Source organism: Dendropsophus ebraccatus, chromosome 11 (assembly GCF_027789765.1).
Source record: "Dendropsophus ebraccatus isolate aDenEbr1 chromosome 11, aDenEbr1.pat, whole genome shotgun sequence".
NCBI classification, from domain to species: Eukaryota; Metazoa; Chordata; class Amphibia; order Anura; family Hylidae; genus Dendropsophus; species Dendropsophus ebraccatus.
Window position 1 is genome coordinate 53,006,077 of NC_091464.1, and position 25,628 is coordinate 53,031,704.

Consider the following 25,628-nt stretch of genomic DNA (forward strand, 5'->3'; position numbering starts at 1 on the left):
CAGCCTATACAGTAGCAGTTGCAAGAAGAGTAAACAAATATGGCCAAGTCGGCCTTAGTACAAGTGAATAAGACATCTTGCAGCCAAGTGAACTGAAAAAATACTGAAAACTCAGGGTAAAACAAAGGGCACATTCAACCATTCAAACAAAGGGACTTGAATATATAAAGTTAGGGTGAAAATTATTTTTTTTATGTATTTTGTTTAGTTTTAGGTATTTTCATGTAGTGTAAAATATAAAAAACTTAGGGATACAAAGTCCCCTTTAATCTGGAATCAACTTAAGGTCCAGAATTTTTACAGAATATTTGCCAAACACAAGAAAAGTAATCGTCATCAAGTATTAAGTTGCTTCAACACTTGCGACAGTATAACTTGGGCATCTCTACAGTGTCTTATTCTGTTCCGTCTTCTCAATGATTTCTTCAGGATTAAAGGGCATGTATCACCTAGATTATTTTTTTACTGACTAGAGTCAAATATTACTGAGTGTACTCTGGGACCTTTGAAAAGGTCAGTCCACAGACAGCTACTATTGTCTTCTCTATCTACTGGTGTCAGCTGTCGCTGCAATGCTGTACAGATCACTTTACAGCAGTTTCCTTTTATCTTAGCCCCACTGGTCAGAATGAAAGTTGCAGAATCTCAGGATTATTAATTATGATATAAATGGAAAATGAGGGGAAAATTTCACCAAAAATTCTTAAAAAATATGTTTAACATAAAAACATTATTTAAACAATAAGTAATTTTCTGATGGCACATTCTCTTTAAGTGACAGTATTCTTCTATCTTGTTTCTAGGCATACTGTATTTCCTGCTCTTTTCCCTACAGAGCTGTAATTTTAAATAGTGTTTTAATAAAATGTCCATTATAAGATATGAATTTCATCTGGTTATTAGGTTTTTTGTCAAGTGTAAGAATAGCCCTGATTATAGTAGAACAACTTTAATATCCATTGAATGGACATGGTTATGAACCGAAATGCTTAAAGGGGTTATCCAGCGCTACAAAAAAATTGGCGACTTTTGCCTCACTCTTGTCTCCAGGTCAGCTGTTGTTTGCAACTAAGCTCCATTTACTTCAGTGGAACTGAGTTTTAAACACCACCCAATCTGGAAAAAAGAGCGGGGGCAAATGGCCATGTTTTTGTAGTGCTGGATAACCCCTTTGACCCCTTCCAGTCTTCCTGATTTTCTATTTTTAACCAGAAGCAGTTTTATCTAGTGTTTTATTAGTTAGCACATAACTGTATTTATTATTTCTACAGCCCAAATCCATAACCTTACATTTATGCACATTAAACTTCATTTGCCATTTCTCTGCCCAAGCCTCCAGCTTCTCTAAATCCCTCTGTAATATGATAATATCCTCCTTAGTGGTGATTACTTTACCCAGTTTAGTATTATCTTCAAAGATGAAGATTCTACTCTGTAACCCCTGTACAAGGTCATTAATAAAAATATTAAAAAGTAGACCCAACACTGACCTCTGTGGTACCCCACTAGTAACTAAAACCAAATCAGAGAATTTTCCATCAATGACAACCCTCTGTTATCTATCACTCAACCAGTTATTTACCCATATATATATTTTCCCCTTGTCCCAGCATTATCATTTTATGTACCAACCTACATGCGTTACAGTATCAAATGCCTCTGAAAAGTCCAGATACACAACATGCACAGCCTCCCCCAGGTCCAGTCAAATAACTGACCTCTTCGTAGAAGCCAATCAGATTAGTCTGACAGGACTCATAAATCCATGCTGGTGCTGCGTTATAAGATTATTTTCATTAATATACTCTAGTACAGCATCTCTTACAAACCCCTCAAATACTTTACCCAGTATAGATGTTAGACTTACTGGCCTATAGTTTCCAGGATCACTCTTTGATCCCTTCTTGAATATTGGTACCAAATTAACTATGCACCAGTCATGTGGAACAGTCTATGTCATTATGGAATGTTTAAATATTAGGAATAAGGGTCTTTCTAACACAGTACTTATCTCCTGCAAAACTCTGGGTTGGATACCTTCTGGGCCCAAGGATTTATGTGTTACATATAACAGATTTATTCTCCTCTAGAAATAATGCTTATAGGGGAAAACACCTCCTCGATATGACATACAATAGAGTAGAACACCTCTGTGGGCCCATCTATCATATTGGACCCTAAGAAAGGTACAGTATAGGCCAATAGATTTTAGTGGATGCTTCGTTTATATGGAGCCATAATGTGGTCATATGCATGAGACCTTAGTCACTTGACTTTTTTTTTTTTTTTTTTTTAGCAGTAGCAGTACTACCATATAGTAGTAATACCATGTAATGTGATTTTTATAAGAATTTACATTTACCATTTCATTCTATAAAGGGAAACATTCACAGATCAAGCTGCAATAAAAGAAGGAGAAATCACTAGCAAGTGGTTTGGTCTTTTATATATTTATGTGTTTTTATATATTTGTATAGATAATGATTTCTTGCTGTATTGTATCAGACTGAGACAAACACAAACACGTTCATGTCAATGGGATTGTAATGACTCTTATGACCATTGACCATCTCGTTCTTGTATGGAGCCACATGCTGGGTGGCAGCACAGTGTAAGACTCTTTCTTTACCTGTTGATTGAGATCCGGAGAATATCTTCACAGGAAGAACACTTCACTGCATAATGCCTGGAGAGCTTCTTTTCTGCCAGCGGCTCACGTCAGCCGCAGCCTCGAAGATGTGGACATGGCAGAGTGATATGGTAATGGCCCTTGTGTTATAATCGTACACCGTTTCCTGTGTTTTCCATTATGTCAATAAAGCCAGGGCACACTTCTTAAACCATTAATCCTTCTTGCTTAGTAAGAGGTCTAATTACTAGAGGGAAAGAAATTGCACATTTTTACATGCCATTTACTATGACTCATCAGCAGACATCCATTGATTCCCAGATTGTTGAGATAATCTATTCATTCAGGTAAAAGGGAGAGAAGGAGCCAAAAAAAAAACTTGTTTTTATATTTGTACATATGTATATATATATTTAATATACAAAGAAAATAACTATTCCCCTTTTTTTAAAGGGGAAATATTGCCTTATGATCTATGCGCATTATGTTATAGATCTGCAGGGGCGGAGAGAATTAATATGGGGGCAAATATATAGTTTATAATTTGTCAATTTATAAACCTTCTTATTCTTGGCTTAGGAGTCAAGTGGGTGGTCTTGTGAGTGAGTGACTGACTGACAGACTTCCATTTATAAGATAGCTGTCAATCACTGAGTAGGGCCACCCAACCTGGCAACATGTCTCCCAGCACAGCTTATCCAACTGCTGCCTTTGAACTCTGTGCCACTTTGTGCTGCTCCGCTCTGGGTGCTGGAAAAAGCTGGATCCAGTCCTGGGAAACTTCTCCCAGTTTCCCAGGACTGGATCCAGCCTTTCCCGGCACCTGGGAAGAAACGGCACAGACTCCAAAGCCAGCAGCCTGACAAGCTTCCAGCTGATCCTAAACAATCTCTAGCTGCAGTGGTTATGTGACATCTGCAGAAGAAATACCAAACCTTTTTAAAGGTTTTTTTTTTTTTGGGGGGGGGGGGTATACCTTTAAATCAAGAATCTAAAAGTTATTCAGCAGAAATTCAGCTAAAAATACTTTATATCACTTGTGCTCTCCTACTCTACAACATTATGCCTGCAGATTAGGCAACATGTTTAATGTGACTGGTTCCATTTAACACTGGCCTGACCAGAAAAAAGTTCAGTCTTGCCTTACTACTTGGAAAATTGTTTCTGATCTACTTCGATCAGTTAAAGGGGTATTACCATCACTTAAACTTTTGTTAGGTGATAGCGAATGCAAAAGAAAGCAATTTTGCAAATAATTTTATTAACAAAACTGCTTTTCTTTGTAGTTTGGCCTCTTTCTCTCCCTTTACTTTTACCAGCTCATTGCCTAGTTTCCTGACCACCGATCTCCGCATGAGAGAGGTGGGCGGGCTGTAAAGCATATAAATTGTGGGGATTCTTGGGACTGGTAACTATAGTTCCACTATCTCCCACTAAGCTTACATGTATCTCCACGGCTTGGATTGCCTCTAGAGACATGTGTAACCTCTGTAGGAGAAGCAGCGATGCCAAGCTGATTCAGCTCATCACCGCCTTGTCCCATCCGCAGTGGTGCTGAGTTGAATTCCCGATGTGAATTCCCCTATAATAACTTAAGGCTTGCCGATGACAATCACCGATCTTGTTGATCAGCGCTCATTTGCTGGATGTTAACATTTACAATAAATGCATCATTGTTGCCTGCAAAGCAGCTGTTTACACAGGGCGACGTGTGGCCGATAGCGACAATAGAAATGGATGCACAGAATATCAGCTAGTGAAAAAGTATTTACTTGCTCCTCAGCTGATGGCTGGCCCTTTTATATGGGGTAATTATCGGGAACAAACGTTAATTTGTATAAACACATTTACATATTGCAAACAAATATAGGAACAAAGCGCTTGCTGTGATCATGTCATTCTCTTTGAAGCACTATAACACGGGGTCCCAAAAGAAAGAGAATTGAACTACCAAACTATATTTATTGTTAAATTTATGAACAGATCTTTCATGTGTAAAGCAGTTTTTAATGCTTTTGCTTTTTGTATGTGCCAGCTACATCCCAATTTAATTATCAGTATTGCCATACAAGGTAACTTAAGATTAATAGGCGTTTAAAGGTGGCAATCAATCGTTTGGCTGTCAGTTCTCTCTCCCAACCGGCTCCCATCCTCCCCATACATAGGAATGTTTGGCATAGCCAAGTATTCCTGTGTTCTTAAAGGGAAGGTGTAAACAGCAATAAGAAGACTCTCACTGCAGCTTACCTCTATTGTAACAAAGGGATTAGGCAATGACTTTCTATCATGCCTGACTCCTATCTCCACCGACATCATCTGTTAGGTGCCAGAGTCCAAACACCAATAAATAAACCAAAGTCTGCAGCACACCATTGAGTTCAATTCCAGTCCAGCAGTGATTTATTCAAAGATAAAGCACATAACAGTGAAGCGACATTTCAATCCTTACAAAGTGACCATTTTCAAGCCTTGAATAAATCACTGTTGGACTGGAATTAAACTCAATGGGGTGCTCTGGACTGCCCTACCACGGGGGGGGCTCATCTCATTCCAGGGCGCATGCCGGCGAGATGTGCGGTCCAGAAAGGTGTGCGGGTAAAAGTGGAGTGTGTTCCATACAACAAGGTCTCTCACTATTATAGATGTTTAACAGTTGTTTTACTTTATTACTGATGACGCTTGATGAGTAATACCCAGCTGCTCTGTATGAATACATTGATTATTACTGCTTTTGTGATCCATATTAACACTGAATATTTACACAAGTGGATATACATGGCTTTTGTATATGCTTTCACTATTGTAATGCACTTATGAACTTTGTAGTGTGTAATAATACACCGTTTACCCGTGTCACGGGCTGGGCCAAACGCTCGGCTCCCGGCCTCACCAGAGCACGCGGCACACCTGTCGGGCACGCTGTTGCATCCCTAGTAGCCGGCTCAGCTGGCAGTGCATTTTGTTTTACTGACTGGCGGCCTGCACTGCCAGTCAGATTGAAGGATAGGTCCTGGGGCTGGAGTCTCAGCACCAATCACACCTGGGGCTGGGACTCCAGGCTCCATAAGTATTCTCCTCTGTTTATGGTTCCCTGCCTGTGATAGAGCCTTGTGCTTCAAGCGTTTCTTGACCTAGCATTTTTCCTGAATTGCTATACTGGTATCCCCGACTTTCTGGCTTTGACTTTAGAATACTCTTTAGGATTACGTTTTTGTACCACACTGACTGCTAGTGGCTAACCCTGACCTCTGTCCCTGATTTATTGTGTTTTGTATGGTCTTGTCTGCGTTCAGTGTTCACTTATACAGGTTAGGAACTGTTGACCAGTTGTCCACTGCCGCCTAGGGCAGTTGAGACAATTAGGCACGGACGGTGGGGTGGGTGCCAGCGCCAGGGCAGCATCTGTCTATTGTTGTCCAGTTCCCTAACACTGACAACATGTTTTTATTCATTTTGTTAACAAGGCCCAATTCACACTGAGCAAAAAACAGCGGACATGTCAATTCTTCGAGCGGAGAGCAGCGGCAGTGGAGGCGCACACGCCCTCCCATAGAGATACTGCAGGACACTGAGCACGGCGGGATTCCGTGGTGGAATTCCAATATTTATACTCAGTGTGAACTGGGCCTAATTGATTGATGAAGATTGCAATTGTCACATGATTATATAACATGTGTGGTTGAGACATGTTCAAATGCTCAAGGTCTTGATTGTGAGACTGAAACGTTGCATTTGCCTGTACATGGATTGAATAAACCACCTTGATTTTTTTCACAGACTCTGAAGTGCCGCAGTATTTTGCTTTCTAATAACTACATACCGAGTGATCCCCAGCTGGGACCCACCGCTAAGATTTCACTAGTATGCTGCTTCTTTTGTTGACGATAGATGAGTTAGATAGATAGATAGATAGATAGATAGATAGATAGATAGATAGATAGATAGATAGATAGATGGATAGATACTGAGATGGGAGTGTGGTCTCTGTATGGGTGTGTCTTTAATTGAAAAGTGAAATTAAAGTGAAAAGTAAAAACAGTGAAAGGACGGTGAATAAAGAAAAACTGTGTGAACAACTAAAAAAATAACCACTGTTTGCAAAAGAGGTCTAAAAATTATTGACATGACCATTTTGTCTGTCATTTTATACACTGTGTGCATTGGACGTCTGTCATTCCATAACGGACATCTTTTTAAATATAAAAGGCGGACATCTTTTCTCATTTTTTTGACGTTGTGTGAACATAGCCATTACATGGTTTTGTTGATACGTTCACATATTGCAAAGAAATATTAGAACAAAGCAATTTCTGTGATCATTTACCTCCCTTTGAAGAAACATCACAAGGGATCCCATCAGATAAAAAATTAATAATAATCCATAATTACTTTCATATTTATTGTTAGATCTCTCATCAACAAGACTTTTTTATGTTTTTAGTTTTTTTTATAACATGCTTGTTATAACATGACTTTGAAAGGATTGCCAATACCCCATAGCTATTCTATTGTTCCTATAATAATTTTCATTTGACCACTGATTACTTTCTTCTAGATAAATAAGTGCTCCTTATATTTAGAAGTATAAACGTATTAATAATTATGGTGTTAAATGGTTGTTGAATGAACCATGTATGTTCAGCTTCTTTCTTGGACTTTTATTTCACATTATACTTGGCCATAGAATTACTTGCTAATGGAGTAACACAGTGAGAATGCGATGGTGTCCGCAAATCATTGTAAGCCTGAGCTCCTCCGGGTTTGAGAGTAGGGACAACTATATAGACACAAGGGCCCCTTGCAGCTGTGTTCTTCATGTATGGTTTTGGCTTGTTTAGTACAGTCAAATCAGTCTTATTGTCTCAGTGTTTTTAGCCTCTGGATTGTTTAGTTCAAACATTGCTTCATAAGTCCCTTGGGTTGCTGCAGAGCAACATACCGATACTTGACAGCGTCTTTATTGGTAACCAGGCTTGAAACCTTTTGCCCTGGGCCGTTCATTAATCTGCCTCCCTCTGAGATCTGCAATACAATAAAAGATGGGTTTACAAAGTCCATTTTCCCCTACTAAATATAAAGCTTCATCACAATCAGTGAAACTACTTTGGTAGCGCAGTTGCTAGGACATTGGCCTACATGAGTGAATATCTGCATGGAATCAAACTATGAAAATACTTGCTCTATCAGATTATACGGGCACATGAATTGCATTTATATAGATTTTAATCTGTTTTACATCTCACAAATGTAAGAGCTTCAGAATGTTGGAGAGTGCACTTGGATCTGTCTTACAGAAGGGTTTCCAAGCTTCTATATTGGCTGGCAGATATAAGTTCTGTATAAGGCCTAAAGCGAATATATCATCAGGTACAGCGCTTTGGGTATTATACCTTAATGGATTGGTGGTGGCGCGGGGATAACGGTGGTGTAATCCTTGTAGTCCTATCTGAACAGCACCCCAGGAGGGGAGATTATCACACTGGGGGCAGGCCCGTGCTCTGTGGCGGGCCAGTGCTCCTGAAAAGATTGGTGCCATTAACCAGGGCGGTGGTTAAAAAAAAAAATAACCATGCCACCGGCATCCCCGCGCTGGCGCTATTAAGGTATAATACCCAAAATGTTGTAATTGGTCGTCTATTCACAAAAAAAAAAAAATGCAGCCACATGTTAGCTGGGAGTCCATGAGAATGCATGCCATACTCACATGGCATTTTTCCAGCCCTTTTTGTTGTTTTTAGGTTCAGTGGTAGTTTTTCTAAATCACAGTATGCAATAGTATTTTTTTTTTCCCCATAAACTGTGGCATTTTTCCTTACATAGATGGGTGGATGCAGCCAGACTCCAGCCTCCATGTCCTAAAGAACTGATAACTAGACTATATGGAGCAGGTGGTCTTTTCCTGCTGACAGTCTTCTATGTTTCTAACTAAATATTCACCATACGTAAAGAAACGCTGCTAACAATGCCAGATCCCTGTGATATAGAGGTCAGAAGTAGTGATATAGAGGTCATACAAAGACCCACATTTATCAGCTCTCTGTCAGCGCTCATGAATCATCAAGGCCCCAGAGGAACTACCCGCTCAGCTAGCCCATGACTAGAGCTGTGTCCTGCCTCACTTACTGATTGGCTGAGCAGGTATTTCTGAGTGGGGCTGTGACATCACAGGATCGGGAGCCTAGAGGGGGACCAGGAGCCGTGACGCTGCACTGCAGGGGCACGGGGACGGGAAAATAAGACTTCTTTATTATGATTCCATAACCCATGTGCCCCCTGGATTTTTCACTGTTGCCCTGAATACTACTTTAATATCTGACCCTCTCTCTCTCAAGCACACAGTCTGCTGCAGCCATAGGGCACACACACACACACACACACACACAGCCTGCTGCAGGCATAGCACACGCACACACACAGCCTCCTGCAGCCATAGCACACACACACACACACACACAGCCTTCTGCAGCCATAGCACGCACACACAAAGCCTACTGCAGCCATAGCGCACTGAAAAAAAAACACACAATCTTCTCTCAGAGAAAACACCCCATTGAGCACAGAGGTTACTGCTGCACTACTACTTCTCCTCCTCCTCTATATTACACAGGATATCTTCATATTACACTGCTGCTCATATACAATCATCCAGCATGGAAAAAAATGCTATATAGTGTCCGATATCTTTTCCCCGACCATCACCTATCTAATAGGGCCAGTGCTTTATTACTGATATATGGAGGAAACTAAATGTATGTAAGAAAGTGTTTTTCATTTTTTTTTAAATAAGGGCCTTAGATTGATAGAGCATAACATATATTGATAAGAAACATTTATAAAAATCATATAAAAATTCAATAATAAAATTTTGAAAGACTTTTTTCGGTACACTTTTCCCAACTCCGACTCCAACTAAAACTAGCTCCAACTCCACCTCCACAGCACTGAGAAAAACACCAAAGCACAGTAAAATTGGGTGGGCATTTTTTTTTACGTTTTTATTTTAGACAAAAAAAAATAAACACTATGCAGTATTTGTTAATATAAAACAATAATAGCAAAGCAAATCAATATCAAATCATATAAGAAATATTTAACCATTGTGAAGTGCAATGTCTGTATAACCACAGAGCATAATTTTTCTATATTCACAGTCCTCATGCCTAATAATGCATGGCAGTTGTACTATAAAACAGGATTATTATCATATATAATTTGTTTTTTATGTGTTTTATAAAACTGACATTGATCAGAAAACATTATTGGAAAATATGCACATATAAAATAGAGTAATAACAGTGACTATTAGAATGAACTGTGAAATTAGCAGCCACAGAGCAGGTGGTAATGTGCCTAGTATTACAATAAGAAGAATGCCAATTGTAATCAGCATGTTTCCTTCTTATTATTTAATTTGAATACAAAATACAATTTTCAACTTTATTGATACAAGAACGTCTTGAGTGCATACTTTACATGGGATGATGCAGCACTAAAGGTACAGCAGCGAATAGTGAAATATTCGAATATTCGATATTCGAACGAATATCTCCCAAATATTCAATCGAATATTCGATCCAATTAAAGTCTATGGGAACAAGTATTTGATTATTGAAAAACATCTATTCGACCACTTGGAGGTAAAAAACGAAAGCTGGGGGTTTTAAACGCTTATCGAATATTTATCGAATATTGTGTGAACTATTCTATAATATTCGATAGATCGAATACCTTACTATTCGATCGAATATCTATTCGATTGAACAGTATTCGCTCATCACTAATCAGGAGCACTAACCTTCCTCCACTGGCTCACTAAACCCCACCTACAGCTGTATCCTCTGCTGTCTGTTTCAAGTGTTTGAATTAAATTCTGCAGAGCACAGAGAGCATATATTTTCTAGCTTTTTTAGCTTATTGTATCTAATTTTCCTTTAAAGAAAATATGTCAATGGGCATACATCACTTAAAGGGGTACTCCAGCGGGAAGAAAAAATCTTTCAGCTGATGTCAGAACGTTAGATTTGTAATTTACTTCTATTTAAAAAATCTCCAGTCTTCCAGTATCAGCTGCTGTATGTCCTGCAGGAAGTGGTGTATTCTTTCCAGTCTGACATAGTGCTCTGTGCTGACACCCCTTTCCAAGACAGGAACTGTGCAGAGCAGGAAAGGTTTTCTATGGGGATTTGCTACTTGTCCCCACTAGGGCTCACAATCTAAACTGACCTGTCTCTATGTGGGAGTAAACCTGGTGGGATGTTGTCCCTTGCTGAGGTGTTGGGTGAGCTTATTCCAGGTCAAACAATTCAGATGTGTGTGTACATCAAGGTGTCTGAAGCCCAAATAATAAGAGTACAAGCCAAAAAGACAGAAATGGCTGCACATCGCACCCATGGTTGACACGAAAGCTTATTCAGCTACATTTAAAACCAACATCAGAAGTTAGTATATAATTTGGCCAAACCATATTGCCTCATGTACCACGTCCAGGTCTTCTGATACACATGAGTCCCTAACCAAAAAACATCCCACTGCCGGTCAGCGACCATAATCCCCGCAAAACGTGCGCAAGCAGAGAAGAGGGGCCACGGAATGGCCCTGCAACCCCATTGTCACAGGACCAGACCCTAAAGGGCCCCCCTGAACCCTGCAGGTGCCACCGGCGGAAAAAGTGGACGACAAGCAACACAAGTGTGAACAAGCTCTTACCTCTCTCCATTCCTCTGCAGGTACAATGAGAGAATACTAGGAGATCCTCCCCTTATGTACACAAGTGCTTCCTGCTAATTTGGATCACATGGGTCTTACAAAGCACGAGTGCTAGCCACAATGAAAAAAGGGACAGAATACATATAATATGTACAAGCCAAAAAGACAGAAATGGCTGCACATCGCACCCATGGCTGACACGAAAGCTTATTCAGCTACATTTAAAACCAACATCAGAAGTTAGTATATAATTTGGCCAAACCATATTGCCTCATGTACCACGTGCAGGTCTTCTGATACACATGAGTCCCTAACCAAAAAACATCACTGTGACGGTCAGCGACCACAATCCCCGCAAGACGTGCGCAAGCAGAGAAGGGGGGCCACGGAATGGCCCTGCAACCCCATTGTCACAGGACTGGCACGGTGTGGACTTAGTGTAGGGACCCATGTGTATCAGATACCTGCACGATGGTACATGGGGCAGTATGGCTTGATCAATTCATACACAAAATTCTGATGTGTTTTTTATTTAGCCTAGGGGCACTAGTATCAGCCATAGGTGTGAGGTGCAGCGCTCTTTTTCTTCCCTGAACCGTATTTTGTTTCTCTCTTTTCTCCGTGTTTTGCACTCCTCCTGGTGAGACCCACATGACCACAATCAGCAGGAGACACCTGAGTGCTCATGGTTTTAATCCCTCCTGTCTTTTCCCATTCTGTCTGCAGCAGCTATGGTGAGCGCAATACCTCATCCAGACTTGTGCTGTTTGGGGGCGACCTTCTCTGCCGGCGGTGCTGGCCGGGTTCTGGTGTGGTGTTTTTGGGTCTGGTCCTGTGGCATGGGGGTCGCAGGGCCGTCCCATGGCCCCCGTTCCCTGACTGTGCACGCCTGCGGGGTTGGTAGCCACTGACTGGCACGGTGTGGACTTAGTGTAGGGACCCATGTGTATCAGATACCTGCACAATGGTACATGGGGCAGTATGGCTTGATCAATTCATACACAAAATTCTGATGTGTTTTTTATTTAGCCTAGGGGCACTAGTATCAGCCATAGGTGTGAGGTGCAGCGCTCTTTTTCTTCCCTGAACCAAATAATAAGAGGACCAACATCTCAGGTAAGTCATTTGCAAGCCCATTAGAAAAAGATCTGAAGGTCAGAATTGGGAGATCAGCCAAATGCTTTACTAGGCATTGCTCCCACCTAGCCACAATCCTTCTCCACATTGATGAGGGGCAACACCCTGAAACAGCTGTATGTGGATGGATACCTGGCCTTGGTTTTTCCCTTGTCATTACATTGACTTATAGGGCCACTTAATATGGTGGTTTTGGTGGTTTCCCTACAGGAGCCACCCCTTGGCTGGGTCCTTCCCAGAGGGATATCTGGCTAGTCCTGTGTTTCGAGACTCTTTAATGAGGCTCCACCGGCTCTTCTTTTGCAGAATTGAGACTAGTGAATAGAATAAGCCAGGTCATAATGGGTCACACCTCATTGATAGATTGTAGGGATGATAGGGACTTTCTGTAATGACAGCTTTCTATAGCCATCTTTTGTGGCGTATTTGTTCATTTCTCTACCTGATGAATGTTTTTTTTCTCTATAGTAACTTATATAGAGTGTATTCTTCTATTAATCTCATACAGTTTCTCCTGGTGATTAAAAAAAACAGTCCACTTAATGCTCAATCTATCATTACTATCAGTGTAACTGTGTGTTATTATAGCAAATGTAGCAAATAATCAGTTAGCGCCCCAATAATTTTCTCATCTAGTTAAGTTGTTCGGTTATATTTTCACAACAAAAGAAGCCGTTTTACCTCCTCTTATCTCAGTCGGATTCTTGTGGTATAATAAACCTATAGAATAAGAGAAGTATGTGAAGGCAGAGCTGGATTAAGTATAGGGTGTAGACACAGTGCAGTTCCTGGTCACTGGGGTTTCATTTATGCTACCCTATAGGGCTCGATTGCATCAATTTCACTAGATCATCACATGGATTAAAGTCACAATGGTAGATGAAGATTAAACACTATTATTGAAATAAGATTGTTTGGTATACTGTAGATCTGGTCTTGCAGTAGAGAATAAGAAAAGGCGACGCTCACATATAGCATATACTGGTGAAGGATGCCAAAGGGTTGGGTATCCCACCATACCAAGTTTGTTATAACAATATTAAATCACTAAATTTTAACCTACATGGTAACTATGTTTCTTGCTGGCTTCTTAGACTGTACACTTGAGTCCTCTTGAAAATACCCAATGTCTCAGATTAGGTTTACAGTGTGTTTACAACACCTACCACAGTTATCCACTTTTTCCCCTTGGCATTACAATGACTTATAGGGCCACTTAATATGGTGGTTTTGGTGGTTTCCCTACAGGAGCCACCCCTTGGCTGGACCCTTCCCGGAGGGATATCTAGCTAGTCCTATGTTTCGAGACTCTTAAATTAGGCTTCATGGGTTCTTTTTTTGCATGTTTGTATTTCCCAGGAAGCAATGCACCTAGGATTTTACTGCATTCAGCACTTTAAACGGAAGCCGACAGTGTTATCTTTGGCTGGTCTCCATGAGATCAGTGAACTGTTTCCCATATGGCTTTACTAGGCATTGCACCCACCTAGCCAGAATCCTGCTCCACACTGATGAGGGGCAACACCCCGAAACAGCTGTATGTGGATGGTTACATGGCCTTGGTTTTTCCATTGTCATTACATTGACTTATAGGGCCACTTAATAGGGTGGTTTTGGTGGTTTCCCTACAGGAGCCACCCCTTGGCTGGGCCCTTCCCGGAGGGATATCAGGCTAGTCCCATGTTTTGAGACTCTTAAATGAGGCCCAATGGGCTCTTCTTTGCACACAGTTATCCATTGGCTTAATGCCAAGTATGGGATGACAATATATACTGTGGCATACACCCATTCATTTTAGAGGCCCTAACCACGCTTTTGAGTAATATTCAATTAGCATACACTTGTAGAAAGCATCTCAAGCATACTCACTAATAACCACATTCAGGTTATTGAAATGAATGGGCCTGCCACTGCTCTCAGTAAGTTGGAGCATTTTTCATTGCTTCCCTTATGGTAATATAAGATTGGGAATTCATAGCCTATAACATATCTTTTGATGCAAAACTTAATTTGCAAAGCTTGCCAACCAATATGTCCTACACCACAATATAGTGAATAGACCCCTGGTTTTACTGGTTTGAAGAGAAGCTAAATGTAATGGAATTCACAACTGAATTGCAGAAATTATTACAACTAATCATTTGTGAAATCTAATCCTATACATAAAATATAGAAAAAAAATCTACTATTCAATATAATTATTACAGTATGTGTGTACGTGACATTATGAGTAATGTTTTAGCCAACACTGAAGTGGAAGACCTATGTCTATATATATCATCTCAGTAGTGTGCGGTCTAAATAAAATGTTCTTATTTAACAGATCAGAAAGTAGGCTAAGCAGCTCATCCCTCACACACCTTCCTAACATATCTGCTTTCTCTCCCCTGTGAGTTGGCCTAAGCATTCATTATAAAGATGTGATGATAAAATAGCTTTTATGACCAGCGGAAATTAGGCTGAAGAGCTGTGATGTCTTTTCTGCCTTCTTGAATCCTACTGTAGTAGAACATTTAGTAGCAGTGGCGGGTTAAGTAGACCATAAGCCTGAGGCTGTTCCACAAACGTGGACCCTCCTTCCCCACCCTGCCATGCTGTCTTTCTATACTGCCAGGTTTAATTCTCAAACCCAAACAATACTCCTTTTCTTTTCTTGAATGAATTTTTGTTGATATGACAATTGGGTTTTACCAAGCATCTTGCCAAAAGGGTGGGTCCCGATATAGTCTGACCGTGTCCAATCATAAGGATGTGTCCTCTTGACAAGAGGAATAGTAATACACAGCTTGTCCATCAGGCCATGGGGGGGTATATCAAGTGTGGAATACCTATATGCTGGTATTACTTAAATCCATGCCACATGCCGCAGATTTACTGGGATGCACATACTACTGATACCATTTGGACCCCTAAGTTTTGCGGTCATCACCAGCTATCATCTATAGTACACCCAGACCTGACCTTACAAGTAATTCACACATAAATAATTGCAGACCTCATACAAGATTCCTACATTAATTTAGACAACAAACCAGACCCCTAAAAAGTATCAAACCCCAGATGACTAAAATAATCCAGAACAAACCAAAATAAATTCTACGCATTATTTATGGTAGTGTCCCACATTTTTATTTGCAGTCATTTGAGTATCTCTTATGGTATGGCTTCCAGAGTTTAAATCCCATATACCATTAACCCCACTTATAACCTATTCAATATGGTAAAAAACTGGAGGTCGCTAACAATTTCAGCTGTTGCTTAAAGTGTATCACACAGGGCACATACAGGATTTCCTTTCCCATAGTGCTGAAGAAAGAACACTGGACTGAGTGGGCTGGTACTGTGCTGGACTGATGATTTATTCAGTACAGTATATTTGATGGCCTGCGGGCTGAGAAGGGGTTACTGACGCACTGGGTTTGTAAAGTGCTATGTCAGCAGAAAGTAAAGCAGCAGCAATGCAAGTGAACTGTTTGGCTATGTTCACACTACATAAGTGCCGCGGAAATCACGGCCGTTGTTACAACGGCAGTGATTTCTGCCGCACTTACGTAGTGCTGCAGCCTGAGGGAATCCCGGACGTAGTGAATACACTTGGTATACAGTACCAGCCAGGATGCAGTATTGCGTAGTGCTGCAGCCTGAGGGAATCCCGGCTGTAGTGAATAAACTTGGTATACAGTACCGGCCGGGATGATCTTTTCAGAGACCGGGTCACGGAACGGCCGGTCTCTTACTGAGTGTGAACATGGCCTACCACTAAACTCTGAGCTGCTACTGTTGTTGCTGTTGAGAAGCTTATGGTGTGGGGCTATGCAGCAGAACTAGGTATATATCCGGCAGTAGGCAGATACACAGCCCAGATTCACAGCTGGAAGGTACAGAGCCCAGACTCTCTTCTGCACAAAGCACATAATAAGCCTCAACCAAGTCTCCAGTAATTTGTCCTGCTGAAAGAACTTCCCCCTGAAGCTTTTTCTCTAGGGGTAAGGAGTCATTTTTAGTAAATTAAGTGATTTACAAATATGTTAGAAATTGCATAGGCTATAAACTGAAGTTAGGTCATTTAAAGCAACAGTTATCATTTAAGGTGATTGAATAGAATAGAAAACCAAGCAAAAAAATTATTTAGTAAAATATGGCAACTGCTGCTTGAGTAATATACTCTACATACAGTATTTATATATCTATAATTTTGTAGTATTTAGACCCTTTTTTCATAGACTCCCCAGTTTCTTATATTTTTCTCATATCATAAATAAAGTGCACCACACAAAAGAATCTTTGCCAGGACAACAACTATTATTGCCCCTCTATAGTAATGATCTGAATTTTTTCTGTTATTTTTTTAAGACTTCCCCTCTCATAAGTGAGCATAATGGTGTGTTTACACAGAGAGATTTATCTGACACATTTTTGAAGCCAAAGCCAGGAATGGATTTAAGAAGAGGAGAAATCTCAGTCTTTCCTTTATGACCTTTCTCTGCTTATAGTCTGTTCCTGGCTTTGGCTTCAAAAATGTCAGATAAATCTGTTTGTGTAAACAAACCATTAGTTAGTACTATATTGCAATAAATACCGTATGGAGCTATATTGGTTTGTCAGCTAGCATGAAAATAACCAATTCTTTGGGTTTAATGTGCCTGTTATCTGCATTTGCCATTTAATTTGATAGTTTTAGCAATTATAAGGGGGTATCAGTCATTTGTCCATCACAAAGTCCTTACAGAAAACATCAGACCTCACTTATTATCTGATAAGTGTGGGGGCTATTTTACAAAGCAATGCAATGACTAGTTCTTAAAATTACTGTCAGATGTATTCGTTCAGTCAGTGTCGGGCCCTGAAGACTTCACCAGGATTTTGTTTCACTGTTGATGCTAATTACAACTGAATTGTTTGACTGAAAAATCTCAGATCCGGCATTTTTTCAGCTCAGAAAATAGCCGGCCACTTTTGACAAAGACATGTATTATTTGCTGAATTCTGACTTCTCTGAAGCCATGGGATAACGTTTATATAAATTAGGGCAGACATAAAGATTAAAGCCATGATACAATTGGCTTCCATGAGTACAGAGTTTTTTGGGGGACATGCTTATGGGAGAGGTTGATTTATTAAGACCATAATCTCACCAAATCTCCATTCAATGCACGGGCACACTGGATTTATGTAGCGTTGCCCTCTATGCACTCTTTCTCATGCATGCCCTCGAAACGTCACTGGCTTTCCATGTTCCCCCTAAGGCTGTTTCTCCCCAGATGATGGCCGCATGTTAGCTCTGAAGATTCCTGACCTTAGGGCTATGTATGAACTTGAGTACAATTGGCTGATTTAACTTCTATATGTGAACATTTGATATGTTATAATTTACAGAAACTTTATAAACATTTACAATAAAGTACCTTTGTGGTGTGTTTGTACTACTTTGACTATTGTACTGGAATTTTAGCAAACTTTCAGGAACATACCAAAACACCAAGGTAGGAGTACTGCCATAGCTAACCTGTTTCCCTAAAAATAAGACATCCTCCAAAAATAAGGATTTACAATAAAGCTTAAAATAAGGCATCCCCCGAAAGTAAACCCCCTCTGCCACCATGCCGCTAAGGAGCGGGTGGGTTGTCTGGTTATGCTGGTTTGTGATAACAACTACTATACAGTATATAATGTTTTTTTTGTTTTGTTTTGTTTTTGTTTTTTGTTCAACAAAAAGTGTGAATTTTTCTTCATGAAAAAGTGAGACATCCCCTGAAATTAGACATAGCATATCTTTGGGAGCAAAAATTAATATAGGACATTGTCTTATTTTTTGGGAAACAAGATAGGGCTACATGATGCAACAGAAAATTGCATCAAAGTTGTGCAACCTAAATAATTGTGAAACTTGTCTGCAACTTGCTGTTGTGCAACTTTATTACAATTTGCATTGTATCTCTAGTCTAAAACTTTGATTTTCCTTAAGTGTTTCATCATTTCCAAGTATGTCAGTGCATTATAATACGGGAGCCGTATTTTCATTTAAATAAACTTCTAACATTTTATAAAGAAACATCAAAGTTTAGATTGGTTTTAGGGGTGCGACCCCCTATGATGTCTAGATATAGCTGAGAGAAGCCCACAGCAGAGCACTTCACCCCCGACTCCCACAAGCTGATTGCATTAGTCAGACTTCCTGCAATCAGATTGAGAGCCAAGCTGGATACCAAAGCATACTGTTACACATCTAGTGATCAGAGGTGGCCCCAGCACTGAGACCCTGACCAATTGTAAACTTTTGACATGATTTTGTGAAATGTTTATTCAAATGACAGTAACTCTTTTAAAAATTTAGCATGTGTGGAAACAGCTAAACAGCCATGATGCATTTCCATCTGCTATTTACACCTTTGGCCTGACTCTTTGCACCTAGCATCTGACATCTATATTTGGAAAAGGGATGTGCATACGAATAGTGAAAAATGAGATATGGAAATGACAGCCTTAGGCTGCAGCTATGTGGTAGTCATAACCAAGTACATGTATCATAGGGAGCGCCAATCATTGTCAATGCACAGTCCTACATACAAATACATATACACATATTTGACTAGAGTTTCCCTAAAGGACCCATCACTGCTTCTGTGACAATAAGAAACAATATTCACCAAGCAACAAGAAGACAGAAGCAGGCCATAAACGTTGTATAATTGCTATGAAGGTGATGTTTTTGCTGACAATTAACAGTACCAATCTCCCATTATTATGCACGTTTGGCTTGGATGAATGTGTCCATGGAGGATGGAGGGATAAGACGCTGCCAGACGTCACCAACGTGTCATCTATCCCAGGGGGAAATAATTGTAATCATTTTGAAGTCTTTAATGTTTATAACATACATTTAGCCTTGGTACAATGAAGTAGTAGTAATAATTTTGTCAAATGTATAATGCATGTACATCTTAAGGGTTTAGAAGAACATACAGTGTGTCAGATAAAGGTTTAATCATCCAGGAGATGAGTGCAGTGCGTGTGTGGGAGGCAGCGACTTGTCTGCTCTTGTGATTCTGTTCCTGACGACAAGCAGCTCCAGGTAGCAGGGGCATTTTCAGGATCCAGGGGGAAATCAGACCAAGATATTGCTATAGGAATAGCAGAGCGGCAGTGTGAGAAGCAGGTTTTGCAGCAGTCTCTTTTTAAGGTTTGTCCCTGAGATGCATACATTGTGTTTAATGAAGTGATGACTCATTGACTAAGATAACAGACTACAGAGGCGTGACAAAGAATCACCATGACCTTGGAAAGTTAAGCTCTTTCAGGAACATTGAACTGTACATTCAGCTGTACAATGACTATTCACCCGAGAATGCTGGCAATGGACGTTACACTACTGTATATCAGATGTGTATGGTATGGAGCTGCAGATTTGTACACTTGAGTTTCCCCCTAGGACAGATTAACTTTACCATAGACCCCAGACTGTGCACCAAGCTTGGGCCCCCCACCCCACGGTAACTATGGCAGTACTAGTGTGGTGTTCATAGTACGGGATAGATAATGTCATATTCACCAGGTACCTGCAAAGTTTTATGGAAAATGATTATCAGACAGCACTGTGCTCACTTTTAATTTTTTAAATGACTTCTATTTTGAATTTGTATCCCTACCCTCACCCCAGACTGGTCACCCTGTATCCTCCTGCCCCAACCCTAGACTGGTCACCCTGTATCCTCCTGCCCCAACCCTAGACTGGTCACCCTGTATCCTCCTGCCCCAACCCTAGACTGGTCACCCTGTATCCTCCTGCCCCAACCCTAGACTGGTCACCCTGTATCCTCCTGCCCCAACCCTAGACTGGTCACCCTGTATCCTCCTGCCCCAACCCTAGACTGGTCACCCTGTATCCTCCTGCCCCAACCCTAGACTGGTCACCCTGTATCCTCCTGCCCCAACCCTAGACTGGTTACCCTGTATTCTCCTGCCCCAACCCTAGACTGGCCACCCTGTATCCCTCTGCCCCCATCCCAGACTGGCCACCCTGTATCCCTCTGCCCCCATCCCAGACTGGTCACCCTGTGTCCTCCTGCCCCCACCCTATATTGGTCACCCTGTATCCTTCTACCCCAACCCTAGACTGGTCACCCTGTAACCCTCTGCCCCCATCCCAGACTGGTCACCCTGTGTCCTTCTGCCCCCACCCTATATTGGTCACCCTGTATCCTCCTTCCCCAACCCTAGACTGGTTACCCTGTATTCTCCTGCCCCAACCCTAGACTGGTTACCCTGTATTCTCCTGCCCCAACCCTAGACTGGCCACCCTGTATCCCTCTGCCCCCATCCCAGACTGGTCACCCTGTGTCCTCCTGCCCCCACCCTATATTGGTCACCCTGTATCCTCCTACCCCAACCCTGGACTGGTCACCCTGTATCCTCCTGCCCCAACCCTAGACTGGTTGCCCTGTATCCTCCTGCCTCCACCCCAGACTGGTCACCCTGTACCCCTGTCATTGTCCTCCCTGTCCCTTTTCTACATACCTGTAGCTTTATTCTTCCTCCTCCATAGTGCAGACTGTACAGGACAGGCAGCAATTCTTTTCAAATTATGGCAGAACTGGAGCCAGAAGATAATACCAAAAACAACAAATTTTGCTCCGCTTTTGTGTGGCTGTGTAAACGAGGGCTTGTACCTCGTGAAGTCCAACGGAAGAAAAATCACACAATGCGGTTTCTTTTTTAAAAATGATCACTATATTGTAAATAAGTTTCACAAGATATCAGGGTATAACATATTCACCCATATGTGCAGAATGTCCAGATGCAGACACAAGAGGAAGATAGTTCATATGCTCATGTTCGAGCTGCAGACATCTCTCTGAAAGAGAACAGCGCCAGGAGATAATACACCAGTGAAAGTATGAGTCTGTTCGGGGGACCATTTGCCCCCCAGGGCTGCTGCTGCGGTCTGTTTCTCCCCGGGTCCCTCACGCTCTAACTTCAGAGCGACTTGTCAGTTGACAGGCCGCTCAGCCAATCACAGGCCGCGGCGGTCCCGGCCTGTGATGTGCTGAGTGGCCTGTCAGCCGGCAGGCCGCTCTGAAGCTAGAGTGCGCGGGACCCGGGGAGAAAAGGACCGCAGCAGCCCTGGAGCGTGGATAGATAATGTAGATTGTCAGTTGCAGGCCACGCACCGCTATTATTCGTAGTGGTGCGCAGTCGTCGTCGGACAATTATAGGTTCTAACCTATATCAACTGATCATCGGCTTATCGTTGTCTTTATTACACAGAACGATAATCGGCCAAAACGGACCAATTCAGCTGATTATCGTTCTGTGTAATAGTACCGTAAGTTCTGCAGGCAGACAATAGATCAGGTGGCAATCACCTTATAGCAGCTTTATAACTAAGCTATATTGCATTGGTCTACTGTTTGGCTAAACCGTCCATCTTTATCCAGATTTTTTAAGATAACTGTTGGCTAAATGCCCATAAGGAAGATGCTATTCCTCTGAGCCCCAGTATTGTTTCAGTTGGGAAACAAATGATCAGGCATTTGAAACCCCAGCAACAAGGGAAAAGATGAGTCCAGCTCCCGGCCAGGTAAATGCAATTCGAGCTTTATTGACACCTTCGCACCGTGCGCACACTGCGGCAACCCCCCCGAAAAGACGCCAACGTGTTTCAGCTGCCCACCGCAACCTTAGTCACGGCTAACCTGTATCTGGAAGGTTCACAGCTTATAATCACAGGTACCCAGCGTGCACCGGACCAGACTCCTCCCCTCACTCGCGCCGGTGACGCGAGCACCTGGACTAATTAGCTAGCACGACCCAGGAGGTCAAATTCGTGTGCCTATCAGGGGTGGCGATACATCAAAAATGCTAAAAGACAAAGAGGCATTTTGGATGTTCTGTCTCAACACCTGTTTTCCGCATGGTATGAACCTACGCAAAGAAATGTTGCTTTACTATTAGATTGCCATACGTTTTCCATTCTCATTCTTTTCCTCTGTCCACTAATAAATGAATTCCCATAGCTAGAATTGCCTGCATTGCCTGTTATTATCATTCTATTCATTGTTTCTATTATTGTTATGACTGATTATGACTGAAGCTAATTAGTCCAGGTGCTCGCGGCATCGGCGCAAGTGAGGGGAGGAGTCGGGTCCGGTGCACGCTGGGTACCTGTGATTATAAGCTGTGAACCTTTCAGATACAGGTTAGCCATGACTAAGGTTGCGGTGGGCAACTGAAACGCGTTGGCGTCTTTTTTTGGGGGGGTTGCTGCAGTGTGTGCACAGTGCGAAGGTGTCAATAAAGCTCGAATTGCATTTACCTGGCCAGGAGCTGGACTCATCTTGTTGCTTGTATCTACACTTGTTGGAGCGAGAGCCCGTGCTGGGAGGCCAAGGTGGAGGGGGTAAGCTGGCTACTTCTTTTTCCCAATGCGGAGCAGTCGGAAGACAATCATGCATATTAGGCAGCCAAAATCAGCACTTTGGGCTTGCATTTATCTAATATGTATACCTTGTTTGCAGAGTGTAGATCAGCTTTGCATTGGATGACAGCCTGACTAATGTTACCTTGCTGCACAGGTTTTTGAGGTATTCTTCAGTGGTATTTACAGATGATAGGTAGTAGCAAGCAGGGGCAGCCAATATAATGTTCGTAGAGGTTATCAACAATTTTTTTCCCTAAATTGCATTTCTATGCTGAGTATACTTTCTATTTTATTGCCCTGCCTGTGTTTCAGTATTTACTTTATCTGTGTCTTTAAATTCCAGGAGTTTAGGATTTTACTTACTCTCTCTTAGGGTGCGTTCACACGTACAGGATCCACAGCAGATCTGCACCAGTTTTGATGGTGCAGATTTGAATCTACAGCAGATCCACAACAGATGCGCAACAGATTTGATGGCCCAGATTTAATTTGCTTTGAATCTCCAACTTCAAATCTGAGCCATCAAATCTGCTGCAGATCCTGTACGTATGAACGCACTCTTAAGTAATATCTATTAACTTAAAGTGATTCCACCAGTCTCCTCACTTAATCTTTGCACAGTGTCACTTAGGTGGGGCTTCATGGCAATTGGGCCCCATCTCCTGGCAGGTAAAAGGGCCAAACTGCTGCAAAGCCCTGCCTAGTTGACACTGTTCACCGATTAAATGATCTGATTATTCACAGACAAGTGTTATACAGGTATATATGAAATGTGCAGCATCTAAGCTTGTACACATAGAGTAAGGGGGGTGATAATATCACTTTTCTAATAATATAGTGTTTTATACTAAACAGTGGAACTATAAAAAAAAGATCATTTTTGAGGACCTTTTAGAATAACATTTTAAATTATTATTATTATTATTATTATTATTATTATTATTATTATTAAATAATATTATTATTAGGTTTTAGATGGGCACTGTAACTAAAAAATTACTTCTGAAATGTCTTAAAGACTGCATTTGGGAGTGAAGAGCTTAGCTGAGCTCTTCTTGCAGCTTCATATAACACCCAGACCGCCCCATGAATCCTAGTTATGTCCTTGAATATCATCCATAATAAACAATACATAATAGTTAGCACTCTGTCATCAGATATAATAGATAGTACTGTATCATCAGATACAATAGGTAGCACTCGATCATCAGATATAATAGGTAGCACTCTATCATCAGATATATTAGGTAACACTCTATCATCAGATATAATAGCTAGCACTCTATCATCAGATACAATAGGTAACACTCTATCATTAGATATAATAGGTAGCACTCTATCATCAGATATATTAGGTAACACTCTATCATGAGATACAATAGGTAGCACTCTATCATCAGATATAATAGGTAGCACTCTATCATCAGATATATTAGGTAACACTCTATCATGAGATACAATAGGTAGCACTCTATCATCAGATATAATAGGTAGCACTCTATCATCAGATATAATAGGTAGCACTCTATCATCAGATATAATAGGTAGCACTCTATCATCAGATACAATAGGTAGCACTCTATCATCAGATATAATAGGTAGCACTCTATCATCAGGTATAATAGGTAGCACTCTATCATCAGATATAATAGGTAGCACTCTATCATCAGATATAATAGGCAACACTATCATCAGATATAATAGGTAGCACTCTATCATCAGATATAATAGGTAGCACTCTATCACCAGATATAATAGGTAGCACTCTCTCATCTATCACTAGCAGCATGTCTTGATTTTATTATATTTGACCTTGCTTTGCTTTACTGGTTGATAAGTCTAGTGCACTGGAGGTTAGCCATGCTCATGTACGTCTTATTTGTGGTACACTTGATTTATGGCTCCAACCAACAATATCTCCACAAAGACTTTTAACCCGTAGTTTGATGCACAAGAAACTGTATGCTACAATGCCCACAATACTGTGTAGTAATAATCCTGTCCCTTTTACAATGGTAAACTGTAGTGTATTGAAAATATTACCATTATACCCTGTAGGGTTACACATAGTCTTCCTCCATGGTGTTTTACTACAGTACTAAAATCTGAAGTGCATCCTATGTAGAGAGAAAGCGGAAGCAAGGATGTGGGATGCTGCTAGATAAGATGGCTCATCTCACACTAAGAGCCTTTCTTTATCTTAACAGCAGCAGATAAAGACATTTAATCCAAGCCAGAGTTAACCCTTTATTTCCCATTGCTGATAAGTTCCTATGATACCAAGGTCACTTATTCATGTTGTTGTTGTTTTTTTATTATTATTTAATTTTTTTATATATTTTTTTTTTCTTCTGGTTCCCTGACCGGGTTGTTACATGCATCAAGGCTGTTATATGTAAAAGTAAAGTAAAGGAGTACATATGTCTATAAACCTAGCCTCCATATGCAGAAAATGTCACATTTTTTCGAGGACCATCATTTGGACCACCTACAGGATCTTCAGAAATCAAAAGTAGGGCTTTAGATGTCAGATCTTCCCCTACTATATTTTCCAGCATGCCATCAGAAGTGCTCAGTAGCTTTCCATACACTCTCCTATCCCCTGTCTGCATTCTTTCCTGCACACATCTTTCTCCTATAGTGGATTATTGAGGTTGTGCATGAGTGGTGTATGCCATGATACGCACATGTGTCCAGATGTTGCCACGCATCCCTAGCCTAGTAGTTTATACTTAATGC

At 41.1% G+C, this 25,628-nt stretch overlaps 1 protein-coding gene and 1 long non-coding RNA gene across 5 annotated transcripts in view; one reads left to right on the plus strand and one right to left on the minus strand.

Annotated features, from left to right (window-relative positions):
• Positions 1-25,628, plus strand: part of STX1A (syntaxin 1A) — a 105,980-nt gene that overhangs the window by 10,978 nt on the left and 69,374 nt on the right. The window contains exon 1 of one of the 4 annotated variants that reach the window (XM_069946302.1): positions 5,197-5,254. The exons of the other annotated variants lie outside the window; for them this stretch is intronic. The gene's annotated coding sequence lies outside the window, so the exon portion shown is untranslated. Of the gene's footprint in view, positions 1-5,196; positions 5,255-25,628 lie in introns of those variants that run through there. 4 annotated transcript variants of the gene reach the window in all.
• LOC138768161 (uncharacterized) overlaps positions 7,315-25,628 on the minus strand; it is a 36,646-nt gene continuing 18,332 nt past the window's right edge. Inside the window, exon 3 of the long non-coding RNA XR_011358940.1 lies at positions 7,315-7,651. This is a non-coding gene — a long non-coding RNA (uncharacterized lncRNA). The remainder of the gene's footprint in view (positions 7,652-25,628) is intronic.